The sequence below is a fragment of the Alosa alosa genome, chromosome 7, assembly GCF_017589495.1.
Source record: "Alosa alosa isolate M-15738 ecotype Scorff River chromosome 7, AALO_Geno_1.1, whole genome shotgun sequence".
NCBI classification, from domain to species: domain Eukaryota; kingdom Metazoa; phylum Chordata; class Actinopteri; order Clupeiformes; family Clupeidae; genus Alosa; species Alosa alosa.
Window position 1 is genome coordinate 8,687,116 of NC_063195.1, and position 15,722 is coordinate 8,702,837.

The following is a 15,722-nucleotide window of genomic DNA, read 5'->3' on the forward strand; positions in this document are numbered from 1 at the left end:
GTCAGGTAAAACCCCGTGCTCCATGGCACTCAATGCACTCCGGCATTGGTGCTGTGCGGCCTGATCCGTCACTCATCTACACCCTACTCGGACGCATGGGTCCTGCAAACCTTACATATGAGAGTAAATAATAAGTCAAGAGCCCTAAACGCCTGGGTCAAGTGAACGAACGATCAATTCCTTATTATGAACATATGGCTAGGACCCGAGACGGATTTGTCCCCAAAGTGGCTAATGTGCTAGCCACTTTGAGCATAAAAGATTTCATGCAACGGCCATTGGTGCCAAATCGGAGTTTACATAATAATTTCATAATCTTATTCGTCGCTTGCCCATCCGGCATGGCTCCTTTAATAGTAAATGGTATACATGCGTCACACACCCCCCTTTGTTACTCGCACCGTCATCCCCTTTCTCCTCCGGAGTCTTCCGGGCATTCACACTAGCGTGAGAGTGGGTGAGTACACCGGCCGCAGGCGCGCTACACCGAGGGGACGGGCCGCCATGCTCTGCCTTAGGTTGCCCCTGCTGGCCAATGGGGTCGTACCCGTCCTCGAGCACTGACCGCGCCACACACCTGCCACACCACTAGGCGGGCCAGGTCTGACGTGCGGTAAATTGGGGTGAGGTGATCACTTCTAGTAGCAAGCTTTGGTTACATCTATCCAGGTTTGGATGGCCTTGCAGTTGAGGGCTAAACCTCCACAAAATCTAAGTTACCGTTTATGAATAGCGAAGCACTAAGATATAAAATTGAATCAAGATTACTTAAGGCGACTCATTCGTATCAGGTCACAGCCCATAACATCCTTTGACTCTGTCACCTGGGCGTGCAGGCATGTGTCTTGTGAGTTACCTGTCAGTGTTGTGTATGTGAGTGTACGTCAGTGTGTGTGTAGAGATGGGTGACTCGCAGGACCCCACCTCTACTCGCACATATCCGGGAGAGGAAACTCCGGGGGAGGAAACTCCTGCCCCTGCTTCCGCTCCTGCTCTAGCATTCGAGCGAGGAAGTCGCTCTCCATTATACGACCCTCGTTGAACTCGTCTTCCATTATTCGTCCCACACTAGTTTGCACTAAAAGAATTCTCTCACTCGCATCTTCCTCGTCCCAGGGCATCCTTACATTTTGGACCACTAGTTGTCTAGCGACCACCTTGGAGCAAACCTTACCACAACATTGAGTAATACAACAAAACATTCCTACCACCAAGGCTGCTCCAAACAATAACTTTCCCAGAAATGCTACAATCTTACCCCCCCATGACCCAAAGGTGTCCGTTAGCCACCGGGTTACGGGGGCAAAAATATCGGGATTCCAGCAAATGACGGTCCTTTTCCCCAGAGTTCTCGTGGGCCTCCCTGTTGACGGCCTTGAGCCTGTTCATCGCGTTTGTGAAGTCATCCATGTTTTCGTCCTTGCCTGGGATGTATGTACAGCATGAGTCTGTTCCGACGATTGCGCATACTCCACCTTCCTTTGCCAGTATCCAGTCCACTGCTATCCTGGTTTCTATTGCCATTTTTGTGGTGGCGTTCAACCTTCTATCGAATGCGTTGAATGCGTCCATAGTGGCATTCATGAACCGTAGGGCGTTGTAGTGGATGTAGTTGATCCATTGAACATTCTTTGCGATTCCTATGGATGCTCCGTAGAAGGGGATGGCGGCTTCAAACCCGGCGAGTACCTCGTCCCGTGCTTTGAATTGTTACGGGGACGTTGTGGGGTTGTCCGAATACGTCCATATACACTCCATCGTCGGCGTCCCTTCGACTTCTCTTCAGGTTCCCTTTTACGGGTGTCTGCTGGTTGTCCCCTGGGCCGGTCGAGTTCAATGTTGAGTTGCGTTCTGACCAAGGGACTATGTAGGTTTGCTGGGCCAGGGTGACCCTGGCACACTTTCCTCTCCAGTATTTTGGAAGGGTGTTTCGCAGTCCCCATCGTCTTCCACAGGCCCACCATAAGTCTGCCAGCGGAATGTTCTGTTCGTATATCCAATTTACACTTAGCATCGTGGTGTTTGCTTCGACTCCAATCTCCTCCCGTTGTTGCTTCTCTCCACTAGGCGAAACAAGAAATTGTTGGATTCGTGGACCCACTTTGCTGCACAGTGTCCTTCAAATGCTCCTACATCCGTCGTGCCCCCCTTGACTGTTTTTCAGTGGGGTGTACTTCAAAACATTCAAACTCTACGTCTTCTGGTATTTCATAAAGGCGGTGGGTTTTCCTTGCTACCCTGGCTCCCATGCCTGGGTAGTCTCTTCCACATCTTGCCTCATTTTCTTGGGCTCGGTGCGCCTTTTCCTTTTTCGTTTGTTCTGCATGTACAGGGCCTATACCAGTCCATCCCCTACGTAACTCCTCACTTCCCAATCGCCCAAGACATGCAAAGGGAGACAGCTTGTTCTCCTCGTATTGCCTTCCTGACACTTGGTATACCGCATCCTCTTCTCCAGTTCCTGGTGCTGGTAGTATGGTCAGCTTTGGTTTCACGGCCGAACACACATAACACCCTCCTTCTGGTTTTACTGTCTTTGCTGTGTATTTGGCCCATTGCATCCATGAATTGTCCTCCCATGCCTCCCAGCTTGTTGATCTCCTTCTTCTCTTCTTGGCCTGAGTCCCATCATTCTGGTTCTCTGACAGGTTCTCTGGAAGCGTGCTTGTACTATTTACATTTTTGCTCTCATCTTTGCTTTGAGTTATTGCATTGTCCGGCACCGGGATGTACTCTTCCTTCCCGATGCTTCCGATGCTCTGGCGTGTATATTTCTTTTCCTGATTCTCCCTATGTACAGAATATTGTCCGTGTCTAGGGCACTGTCGTTGAGCAGCTCCTCTTCGTCCCCTTGCAGAGCGTCATTGGGGGTGGCAGTCTGCCCCCCCTCCGTCGCTTTCGTCGTCCTCTGGGAAGCCCTGGAGAGGCCAGTCAAGGGCCTCTTCGAAGCCCCCAGTCCAGTGGGCATCGGGGGAGTCGTCCACGCCGATCCCTTGGAGTATTTGTCTTGTCTCTTGGCTGGTCCCTGGGCGGTCGTCCCCGAAGTGGGGGCCGCCCGTGGTGTGCCCTGAGTCCGTCGGCCTCTCCACAGGCTCCGCAGGAAGCTGCGAGCCCTGTTGAGGAGGTGTCCGGGGGGGAGGCGTAAGGACAGCGGGTAGCCTGAGCGCGTCGAGGGCCTCGGTGATTCCTGCGGCAGCTGACTGTGTTCCAGTCTGGTTGTCAGCGGGGGCGTCGACTGGGTATGGGTAATCCCAGTCGGCGTAGAAGTCCCCAAAGTCGATGGTGTCGTTCCCTTGCTGGTGTGGTGGTGGCGGTGGCGGTGCTTCTTCTTCCGGCCTCGGCGTTTCTTCGGCGTTGCTCCCCGTGAGGTCGGGTGTGGTCGCGGCCCGAGAGTGGGCTGTGGGGTCAGCTGATGGATCACCGCTGGTTGAGGCGGTGACAGGTCTGGATACTTGGGATTCGGGAGTGGTTCCCACCTCAGGTGGATGTCGCCTTCCCCTCCTCGAGCCTGGCTCGGCTCCAGCATCGCCAGCACCTGTAGGCACAGATAGGGGAGGGAAAACAGCAGGCACCCTAGGTACATTCCGCCCAGGGTCATCAGCAGGAGCCGGCAGTATCCTCCGCCCGTGCTCCCTACGCGTGCCCAGGTCCTTCCCCTTGTTCCCCCACCACCATCATCCTCCCCGGGGGAGTCTGGTGGGGTCCTTGGCGGGCCCTGGTCCCCGTCATCGTCCTCCGACTCCTCTGGACCTCTCGCTCCTTCTGGTGGCACCGCCCTGTAACAAGAGTTAAGGTGATACCACAAATCTGATCCTTGCACTCTTACCGCCCGGGGGGTAGCCTGGGTTATTCTGTAGGGCCCTTCTGCCCTGGGGTCGAGACACGATCTCTTAAACACCCTCAGGTACACCCAGTCTCCCACTTGGATCGGTCCGGGCTCAGTCCTTCGCTCCCGAGCTCTCTCTCTTCTCTTCTGCTCGTTGAAAACTGCCCTGTGAACTTGAGAAAGTTGTTTAATATAACTGCTCACTTCCTGTTCTAGAATTTCCAGCGGAGGTCTCTGATCCCCTCTGAACCGTGGTGTGGGCATTGCCCGCCCCGTCACCATTTCGTGCGGGGTCAGATGCGTGGTTCGATTTTTTTCACAACGCATTTTCATCAGCGCGATCGGTAGCGCGTCAACCCAATTTAAGTTTGGCAGATTTGGATCGTCGTGCGCGCTTCGGACGATCTTTGCAATCTTGTTTTTCAGCGTTCCGTTCGCCCTTTCAACCATCCCCTGAGACTGCGGGTGGTAAACACAACCAAACCGAGTCTTGATGCACAGCGCCTGTGCAATCTTTTTCCACGTGTTGGCCGTAAACGCTCGGCCATTGTCGCTACTGATTATTTCTGGGATCCCAAACCTGGGTATCACTTCCCTTGCTAGGAATCGGATCACCGTTTTTTCGTCCTGCCCTCGGCTTGGACAGGCTTCCACCCACCGTGAGTAGCGGCATATTATCACCAGTACGTGTTTGTACGTGTTCACCGTTCGACCCATGTCGATGTAGTCCATTACCAGGTGTTTGAGCGGTCCCTCTGGGAGTTAACACGTGTCCCAGGGGCCGTGGTCCTATGCCTATTGTTATGTTGTTTCTGTAATTGTGTGTGGCACAGGTGTGGCAATTTCTTAGCACGTAATTGATACGATCTTGAAGGTATGGGGCCCAGAACCCTTTGTCAAGTATCTGCCGCTTGACCTCCCCCCTTGCGCAATGATCCACATCATGCGCATCATGAATGAGGAGATCAAGGAGTCCACTTGGGGCCACCACCCTTCCATCATGACTCCTCCACACCCCATTCCTGCCTTTTGACGCACCCCTCTCCTCCCATAGCAACGTTTCGGCATGCGGTGCCGCATTCTGTGCGTCTTTGATAGCGCTGAGCGTGAGCATGGGATCCACTATTCTAAGCGTTCGTCCGTCAGGCAAGGTTCGGACCACTGGGGCTTGTATCACTGTGTCGGATGCCGTGAAAAAACGATCAATTACGCCTGGCGAGTATCTGGCTTCACAGGGCTTGTCCCAGCACGCGGGGCAACTGGCCCTCTGGCATAGTGGGCAACAGACGGGATCTACCTGGTGCTCGTGGTCATCATCACACCATTAGGAGCACCGCATGCATGTGTTGTAAGGGTAGGGGCATTTTGTAGGGCAGGGCACGCTGTGCACCGCCCTTTTGAGCAGTATTTTATGTGGTTCGTTATCCTGTGGAGATTTAGGGGCGGCGTTTGACTTTCTAGCCTCCAACGCCGCTGCCTTTGCTGCCTCATCTGCCTGTGCATTCCCTAGAGTAATGTAGTCCTGTCCCTTACAGTGTGCTTTGCATTTGCATATTGCCAGCGTCTTTGGACGCATCATTGCCGCTAACAACAACTGAATCTGCTCCAGATGCTGGATAGGGCTCCCATCCGATTTCTTGAACCCTCTCTGTTTCCACTGAAGCCATGCACATGGCAGGCGTTGTGGGCATAAAGCTGTCTGTGTGCGGTTGCATCCTGTCCCTCCGCTAGGGAGCATGCTGCTGTCAGCGCCTTTAATTCAGCTAGTTGCGCTGAACATGGTTGTGTGCATGGCTCACTCATAATTGTTACGAACGTTTCGGGGCCTGTCATCTGTACTACGCTAAACCCGGCATGCGTCTTGTTGTCATAGTTATGGCTAGAGCCGTCCACAAAGTAGGTGATTCCCTGTCCTAATGGCTCGCTCTGCAGGTCTTCCCTTAGCTTGGAGAAGGCGATTGAGTCAGCCACGCAGTCATGTGGCTCGCCCTCATATTCAAGTGGGATGAGATCTGCCGGGTTCCCTGCTGTGTCACATGCCTTTATAGTGACGTCTGGGCAGAGTGACAGATTGTAATACCTCAATTGCCTCTGAGGCGTCACACAGAATTTTCCTTGTTCCATGTGTCCAGGTTCTATGTGTAATCTGTTGCCAGGCAGGTTACGTTTTGATTTGGTTCTATGTGTCATTTCAACTTTGGTTTCTCTTCCTCTCCCTGGAAGGTCCCTGCCTTTCCTCTTTTGCTAGCCCCTTCTATTTCTGCCCTTCTGGTAAGCACCTTTCTCTCCCAGGCCCTTTCTTGTTTACTTCCACTCTTAGCCTTTGACAGTCCAGTCTCATGACTTCCAGTAAATGTTGTCTTTCTCAATAAACCAGTACACACACAAGTATTATTATTATCATGTCCAGACATGTCTAGATAAAATCACAACATGTCCAGACATGTCCAAATCTCGTTGAGTCCCTTTCGCACTCCCTTTCTGATCTCGTCCAGGCCTTTCTCCACTCCTTTCTTCACCCTGCTGATTCCAAACAGTCCTGTGGCGAGCACGCTGGGTGGGATCATCATTGGGAGTATTCCGGCCCGTTTCCCACATGCCTCTGTCTGTCGCTGGTGGGCCTTCAAACCCTTTTCTCCTTTAAACGCCCTTCCGCAGCCGAGACACACTGTGGGGATCGCTTTTTTCCGGACCTGTGGCAGTTCTCTCTGAACTTGTTCCTCGAGGAACCGTTCTGCTGCACCCTGTTCTACCTCCTCGTCTCCCGCTGACCCATATTCCTCTCCTGAGTCAACCTGGCTGTCTGCCCCGTCCGTATCTTCCTCCTCTTCTTCCGCTATCGTGGTTGGACTGCAGGTCAGTTCGAAGGTTAGTTGGCGGGTCCCCCTTCCATCGGAGGACTCTCGTCTGTGTTCTTGATGGCTTTCCCTTTCCCTATTCTCCTGTTCTCTTCTCAGTTCCTCGCTTTCCTTCATCTCTTCTTTCGTTCTCATGGCCTCCATTCTTTTTAGGACTTCTGTCATTTCTCTTCTCAGGCTCTCGCCGCAGTTCCTGCAAGCCCTTCTATACTTGGCATGCTCTGGCGTGCTCCCTGGGCCTGTCCCTTTGTCTCCCCACTTCTCCATTTCTGTTATTTCCTCCAGAATCTCGTCGGCCAGTCCTACCTCCTTTGATCCGATCTTTCTAGCAGCTTTCAACTCCTTCAGACCCCTTTCCACTCTCTTCATCCTTTTCTCATACCACTCTTCCATCCTTTGCTCCTCTCTTCTTTTGATTCGGCGTCTTTCTTCTGCTCGCCTAACGGCCTCTTCCACTTCTTTCCAGCACATCTGGATGTATTCCTCGAGCTTTCGCCATGACTCTCTGCACCCATCCTTCACCGGTTCTTTGTCCACCTGTGACCTCACCCAGGCCAGGGCTTTCAGGGCCTCTCTATCCTGGGCTTCTTTCTCTTCTTCCCCTGTGGCCTTCTCCCACTTTCTCATGACTGTCTCCAGGTGGTCCCACAGATTCCCATACCATTGTCTCTGTTCCTTTTCTCCCTCCTCAGGGGCTTGCTCCTTCCTCTGACCTGGAAGGCGTAGGAGTTCGCTTCCTCCAGCTTCTGGGTCACCTGCACCTGTCCTCCGACTTTCCCAACAGGGCTCTTGGGGGCTGGTCGCTGGAGATCCGTCCGTTTCCCAATGATTTCTTGTACTTGCGTAGAAGTCACTTACCACCCGCTCTTCCAACTTTCTTGCAGCTTCTTCTTCTTCAGCCCAGTCCTGTCCTCCACTCGGCTCTGTTTCTTCCAGAAAGCGTTCTGGGAGCGCTTCCCTGGTGGGGGATGATGGTGACGATGACTGTGCAGACGCCGGTTGGGGTGTTGATGGTCTCGGCTGGGGGTTGGCCTGTTCCTGCCTTATTCTTTTTACTTCCTTCAGCACTTCCGCGCAGGTCCCCTCCAGTGTGATTCCCTTCACTACTAGTGGGGCCTGCACTGCCAGGTGCACCGTTGGGGCCTGTGATCCGTACACCGGTGCTTGTACTGCCAGGGCCCGTGGGTCCCTTTCTTCCAGGCGCCGGATTATTTCCCGCACGTTATCCTCCTCACGTGGCACCTCCGGGTACAGTTTGTCCTTTTCCCTGTATGGGGGAGGACGCGGCTCCTCCATCGGTGGAGCTCCTGGCTCTGCTACTTGGGTCAGGGTGTCCAGTTCTTTGTTTGTGGGCTGTAATTGGGGGCACTTTTCTGTGGCGGGCGTTGCAGGCGGCGTGTCGTTCTGGTCCGCCCTCTGTCTTTTCTTTCTTTCAGATATCTTTGCGAAGGCCTCCAGAGTGTTCAATTCCTTCTCTCTTTTTTCCTGCCTCCGTGTGCCTTTGTCATAGCCCTTGTGATTCATGATTTTTTCCCTCATTTGGGCAATTATTGTCGGGTTGAACGACCCCTCTTTTGGCCATGCTGTGTGGTCTCCTTTGTACCTTAGGAACCATTTATGGTTGATGCTCTTTACGTCCTTTTCAGCAATGGCATTTTCCTTTACTACTTCCTCCAGAGGTGTCATTACTCTAGTTGCCATTTTCCTTTTTAGAGGCCGTTGTCTTTGGTGAAATGGAGATCTCTGCCTTAGTACAGCTCGTCCCTGTCCCCCCGGTCCGTGCAGAACATGCGATAGTCCCTCTTGTATTGTCTTTCCCTCTCCCTCTTGCACCTATTCTGGTTCTTTTCTTTCCAGTCCAGTCGTAGGTCGCTCACCAGATATAGTACCGAATTTTGCACGTCGCCCCACTCTTTGAGGACAGTATTCAGTTTGCCTCTCCTTTCTTCAAATGTTCTCCCTTTATCGTTCACTGCGCTTATGCTCCACCCGTTACTCTCGTGCTCGGAGATTCTTATTGTCCACTTCTCTTTTATCTTCAGGTCACCCGATGTAGCTCCTCCTTCACTCCCTGCTGCTTGGGGCTGTGGTTCCTCCTGCTTCCTCACCGGCAGGCTATTGGGGGTTAGTCCCCTTAACACGGAGAGCGTCGCTTTTAGGTCTATGTCGTCTCGATATTTGCACCTATACGGGAGTTTGCACTCAAAGGGGACTTCACCCACGTATCCAACGTATTCCTGGCCCTCTCCGTCTCTGACACTTACCTCCCAGTCGTGTTCGTCGTATTCAACGATATCTATGGCCCAGAGTACGTTCTGCTGTCCCTGTTCCATATACTTTCAACGTTTCTCCTGGACCTGCTTAATGGGTTTCTGAGCTTTGTTAATCCGATGTGTCGCTATCGTCACTCCTCATATCCATAGGCGTTACTAACTCTAACGGGTAAGCTTTCCCTATCAGGTATTCAACCTTCTCTAGTAGTTCTGTGTAACTACGGCTCTGATATGCTCCGTTCACGAGACCCTCTCGGTTTCTTGTGAATATGCACCACTTATTATCCTGTAGCTGAATGAAAGTGATATGCCACTTACTTTCTAAGTTCATTCGCTATTTGTGGGCGTTACTCTGTTTATTTTCTCTAGCCCCTGCTCTTGCTTTAGTATTATAACTATCCTTCCTATTTTACCAACGTCGTTGTATCAGTGGGGGCCTTGAGTTTTTGCCTTTTCTTTTCTCAATAATATTCCTTCACTCAAGATTACCTTTTAACCTTTTATTTTATTTTACAAAGTACATTTATTGGCTTTATTTTCTCTTTATTTTATTGAAGCAGGTACAACACTTTCAATTTAAGCAAAGTTAGCGGATTACAAGTTTTTACTATGCAGTTATTGTGGAGTTTATTCAGCTCAAGCAGTTGCTATAGAGGCCTTGCAGTAGTACCTCCCCTCTCACTGGCTTTTCTATCTCTAGTCTCTATTTGTCCTCCTCCTCCTTGTAACTGGGGAGTTCCTCTCAAACTTGCGCTTCCTTCCCTCAGGTGGGGCAAAGAGCTGGTCAACCACTGGCCTCGTGTTCACCCCTACAAACTTCCCTACCTGTTCTATTACTGTCTGCAGTGCCAATGGTGCTACGCTGGTGCCTAGTCTTGAGTGGGTTCCTCCGTATTCGTCAAAGTGGTCAACATGAACTGAATATTTATCCCTGGTGCTCCCTTCCTTGTTCCAGAACACTGACACTGATAAAGACTCTCTCATAAAATCTTCCAGCCTACCTCTATCTCGGCCAACTATCTCTCTTAGCACCCGTTCTATATCCCGTTCTGGCTGGGGCTCAGTCGGGCCGGGAACCTCCTCCTGCTGGGGCACAGTTGGACTGTAGCTTGAGCTAGGCCGGGGGTTGGTTGGGCTATAGCTTGTTGAGGGCGGTGAGCTATATTGGGGGATGGCTGGGCTGTTCACTATACGGAATGGACTATGAATTAGCTGGTGGGATATGGTGTTGCCTGGATAGGGAGTTGGAGCTCTCACTAAACCCCCTTGACCTGACTCCTGGCGCCCCTCTTCCTCTGACTCTAGGCTACTGTAGCCTGTTTCTGGTGGGGCACTTACTTCCCCTGGTCCAATGTCTGCCTCTTCTTCTCTCGCGCTACTGTTTGGAGTGAATTCTTCCGGAGAGTCTGTGTCAGGCTCTTCCTCACCTGAATCGTCAGAGATTTCAAGGCGGTAGAGGACTTGTCCTAAGGTCTCTGGCCTATGGTCTCTCACGATCCTAAGCTTAGGCACCGCTACTCTAACAGGGGGCTCGGGCACCGCTACTCTAACAGGGGGCTCGGGGGGGGGCCTCTGCAAAAACCTCCAACAACTGCAACAATCTCCTTATGTTCAGACTATGGTTGCTGTGCAACCTTCTTATGAATATTGCAGCCGCGACTTCTATTATGTGAGTTTGACGTCCGTCTGTCAGCGTGGCGATCCTCCTTCCCTCGCCGAGCTCCTCTACCTCAAATTTGTATGTGCGCTTGTCTTGCATCTATTGTGGGCCCATGCCCAGGCAGCAAAGGAAAACACAACGGCGCACACTCAGTTTTTACAGAAACAACAGTAGATTATAATAAAATATATTTTGTTCATCGCCCTTTGCTCAGGACAATTTCACACATTTAACTCACAGCTAAGATTACAGTTTACCTATTACCCCGTTCTTTTCCCTGAAACACATATATTTTAGGACAGCCCGTGCTCCCTTCACACAAAATATTATTTTAGTTTTCTCCTTGAAAACTCGATTTCCTCCTTGGAAATTAAAACACCATTTTAGTTTTCTCCTTGAAAACTAGATTTCCTCCTTGGAAATTATTATATGGCCATTTAACTCAGTTTTCTCCTTGAAAACTATTTTAACCGGTTCTCAAAATTACAAAAACGCTTTTTTTTTTTTTTTTTTTTTTTTAAGACCAACAGTACAACCCAATCTCTGTCTTGTGTCTCCACTATCCTTTTTTTTGAGGATTCAGGTTAGCACCCCTTCCCGGCCTACCCACCGACTCCCACAGTACAGCTCTCCCTAATAATAAGCAAAAGTGCTTACCTTTTTTGGGCCCGGAGAGCTGCACTGGAGAAGTCTGCTTCACCCGGGACGGAACTGCTTCCCTTGTTGAATCCTTTCAAATCTCGGTGGGAACCTCCAGATCTGTCGTGGAAAAACTATCCACTTCCCAAAACCTCCAATCCAACTAGCACTCTGATGTCAAAGACCCGAAGGAGAACACCAAGACGAGAGAAGCTGAAGACTGTTGATCCTTTATTCACCGTATTGCAGTGATAATACAATCCAAACAGCGTCAGGACTGGACCGTCAGGCAATAGAGTGATGAGTGGCAGCTGCTACCCCGATGAGATCTGATCTGAATGTGCCTGAGCTCTCTCTTTTATGCTCTCAGGAGCCTGGGAGGCGTTCCTGTCACCAGGCCCCTTTTAGCCAATCAGAACGTTTTGGGACCTGAGATATTGGTGGAAACTCCTCCTCATACAAACATTAAAAATAGGCAGAATGCTAGGCAGAATTCATGTGTCCAGGTTCTATGTGTAATCTTTTGCCAGGCAGGTTACGTTTTGATTTGGTTCTATGTGTCATTTCAACTTTGGTTTCTCTTCCTCTCCCTGGAAGGTCCCTGCCTTTCCTCTTTTGCTAGTCCCTTCTATTTCTGCCCTTCTGGTAAGCACCTTTCTCTCCCAGGCCCTTTCTTGTTTACTTCCACTCTTAGCCTTTGACAGTCCAGTCTCATGACTTCCAGTAAATGTTGTCTTTCTCAATAAACCAGTACACACACAAGTATTATTATTATCATGTCCAGACATGTCTAGATAAAATCACAACATGTCCAGACATGTCCAGATAAAATCACCACATATTATACCTCCAAACCCCCCTAGAATTGCTTTTTTACACTGTATAATTTAAGTAACAGACTACACAGACTGTATAGTGATTACACAGAGAAAGAAATTCACATATTAAGACCCACATCATCCAAAACGCCAGCTACATCTCCGATTTGCCTCCCACGTCGTGTAATGAAATGTAGAGAGCAAAACCTATTAGGGGTTTGCACGGCGTGTCATCAGATCTGGACATCGCCATATTGGAGATACTCGCCTTATTAGAAAGCATTAGGCACTGAAGTAAATCCCTAACATCGTCAAGGAAAATGGTTAATTATTGCCGTGTTTTAGGTTGTACCAATAGGTCAGACTGAGAAAAACATCTGGTGTAGGTATCGACTTCCAAACGTTAATAAAAAACCAGGGAGAAGGGACAATAATGCCAGAAGTTATCAGAGGAAGGGGGGCGCTTGTGGTTGAACTTGGTACTTCGTCTCCCTCACCCAACTCATATGGATCTGCGCTGCCAATAATCCGATAATTTCTCGAAATATCGCGCCTTTTCTTGTGGTCCAAGTCCTGCCCTATATGCCTTTGCATTTTAGACGCATTTTGATGAGCTTTTCTGTTGTTTAGACACGCTACAATCACGTAAGATATCCAAAGTGCATAATACTCCATTGTACTGAGTATCGCCAATATGGCCGCGCGTGCTGGGTTACCATAGTTACCGGCCAGAACGTGACATCGGTGCAAACCCCTAATTCAATGAAATCCGTAGAATTTAAAGTTTTGAATAATGTCCATGGCCCCCCTCCTGGAACCTCATGCCACCCCAGGAAAAAATCTCTAGATCCGCCCCTGGCTTCTAGCCAAGAACGAGTGACTGACTGAACGAGAACGACAGATCGAAGTGAAACAGGTGGGGGGTCTTGGCGTGAGAATGAACGAACGAACGAATGAACGAGACAGATTGAAGAGACATTTATTAACCTGGCATGACGCAGAAAATGCAAAGACAGCATGCATTTACCATTAGACAGATCTTTAAATGTAAATGCCAATATTGAAATGCAAAATGGAATTGTTAATGTCAACCATTATCATTATTTTTTTTGTTGTATGCTCTCCCACTAGCCTATTTGTTTTTTTCATGGAAACGGTTGCTATGCTTTCATGCCCCTCATTGGCTAATTCGATGAGAGCGTTCTAGAAACAATACAGACAACAGCATAGCCTACAATCGGTTTGGCTCTCGCCTTAGAAAGCTGGGCCATAGGCATTCACAGCAGCAGTAGGTCAGTGTGATTCAGCGACGAACGAAAGAACAAATAAGAACTAGAAAGGCGAATCAGTTCTTCCTTCGCGACCGACCCACCTCTACCACCTCCCCTCCCACCACACCTTTACATATTCATAGTAGGTCACTCCTTCTTTTTGTGTGTAACCTACTTAAGGTTGAGACTGTTTTGTATAGTTAGAGAATACTAGTAAAACTCAAGCATGAAACTCTCTCCCTTGAGGGGCACTGCATGGCCCCTCATTGAAAAGAATAAAAGCCTGGATCCATACAATATTCCATCATCCTGACTGAGTCTTAAAGAAGCCCTATGCAGGTCTGATTATTCCTTCGCTGTTTCTGGGTTTTCGCCTGATTTGGGCTCGCATTTTTCACGACATAGCTCCCCCTGCAGCTTCGGTAGCAAGTGACTGCTACACTAAACCTCCACTAGCTAGCGAGCTAGCCATCAATAAACCAAGCTAAACGCATAGGGCTCACAATAAAACGGTCGAGCAAACACATTGTTCAAGAGACTATCAAATCACATAACAAAAACGTTTTTTTCACCAAGTTCACCCAAGGGTAGGCTACTTACAATTTCAACAGCAACAAAGCCAAGTCGGAGTCCATTTTGCAGTCTTCTTAGAAACTACAATCTGACTACATTTTGGAGTATTTCCGCCGAGTTACACCCGGATGTGTTCGGACCGCGACCAGAAAGTTGCATATTCGTTTTTTTCACGGAGAAGCACTAGGGGGAGACGAAGCACCCACCAAACGACCCAAAAAGTGTTGTAGAACCATCAGAATGACTCTCAACCTGCATAATTAAGGTAATTTTTGCTAAAATTGTTGCATAGGGCCTCTTTAAGAGAAATATGGTAGTAAAAAAACACTATCACTCTTCAGACACCCTCCTGAACACATTAGCATGCACACACAAACACATAGACACACACACACATACATACAGTACACACACACACACACACACAGTACACATACATACTCCTGAACACATCAGCATGTGTGTACACACACTCACACACACACACACCCTACACAGACACACACACACACACATAAAAACATATAATTTCCCAAAGACCCAAAACACTTACAGTAAGCGGTATAGTGTACACACACACACACACACACACACATAAAAGCAAATTCATCATTTCCCAATGACCCAAAACACTTAAGCAGTATAGTGTACACACACACACACACACACTATTGTCACACATACTCATTTCCTTATGGCAACGACACATGGGAGAGAGTGTCTAGTGAATCAGAAGTGAATCAGAGATCTCATGATTCATCGTCACTATTGATTTCATTGGAGTTACTGTAGACTTTGAGCTTCACTTCTGGCAACCTTCCATGAATAAACTCCGACACCGACACACACACACACACACACACACACACTTCAGTTAGGAAACATAAATCACACACACACCTTTACAGGAAGTCTGTTATTCAGTAAGAGAACACTCAGGCCAGGATGAACACATGTATTGAGATGTAGCGGCTGCCGTAAACCAGTTCAGGAAAGTTCAGAGCGGTGCTACTGTAGGCTACTGTACACCGAAAGACAAAAATAAACTTTGGAAAGACAAAAGTTTTTTTTGATAGAATGACTAAAGCAGTTCAGTTCATTCATTGCAACCTTACGAACTCAGGCTAGGCTATTTTAGCCTAGATTAGCCATGACTGAGAACGTTAGCTATTGAACTGCTCGTTACAACAGTAAGCCTAGCTAAATTAGAAATGCAATATTTGATTGCTAAATCCGCTGGGACAAGGTAGCACCCAATCTGGGTTATCACAGCACTGTGGCCTAATGTAGGCTAATGCATGATCTCCCTCGCTGTCCCCTCACGCAAGTTTTTGCATTTCTCACATTTCTCTGTCCGCGGATGAGGTGAAGTCAGATTTTGTGACTCACGTGTATATTTATTAGTGCTGTCAGTTAAACGCGTTATTAACGGCGTTAACGTGAACCTATTTTAACGGCGTCAATTTTTTTATTGCAAGATTAACGTTCTTTTTGGTGTAACAAACGTTGTAGTTTTTTCACAAGCTGTTGCAACAACTAGTAACGTTAGAACAACTACAACACCACACTGGATCTAGCTAGACCGTGCTGCATGTACACGCCCCCTTTTAGGGGAAAGGGAGCTGTTTGGATAATGGAAACCATGCTGCATAGAAGTGGGAAGCGAAAAGGGGTTATACTTACTAAATCCTGAAACAAACGTGAATAAAAGGCACAAAATAAGGTTGGTTTAAGAGTTATCTGTGTGTTTATGGGATTAATGTGACCATTATGTTCCTATTTTTTGCTCTTTCCAGTTTAGCCT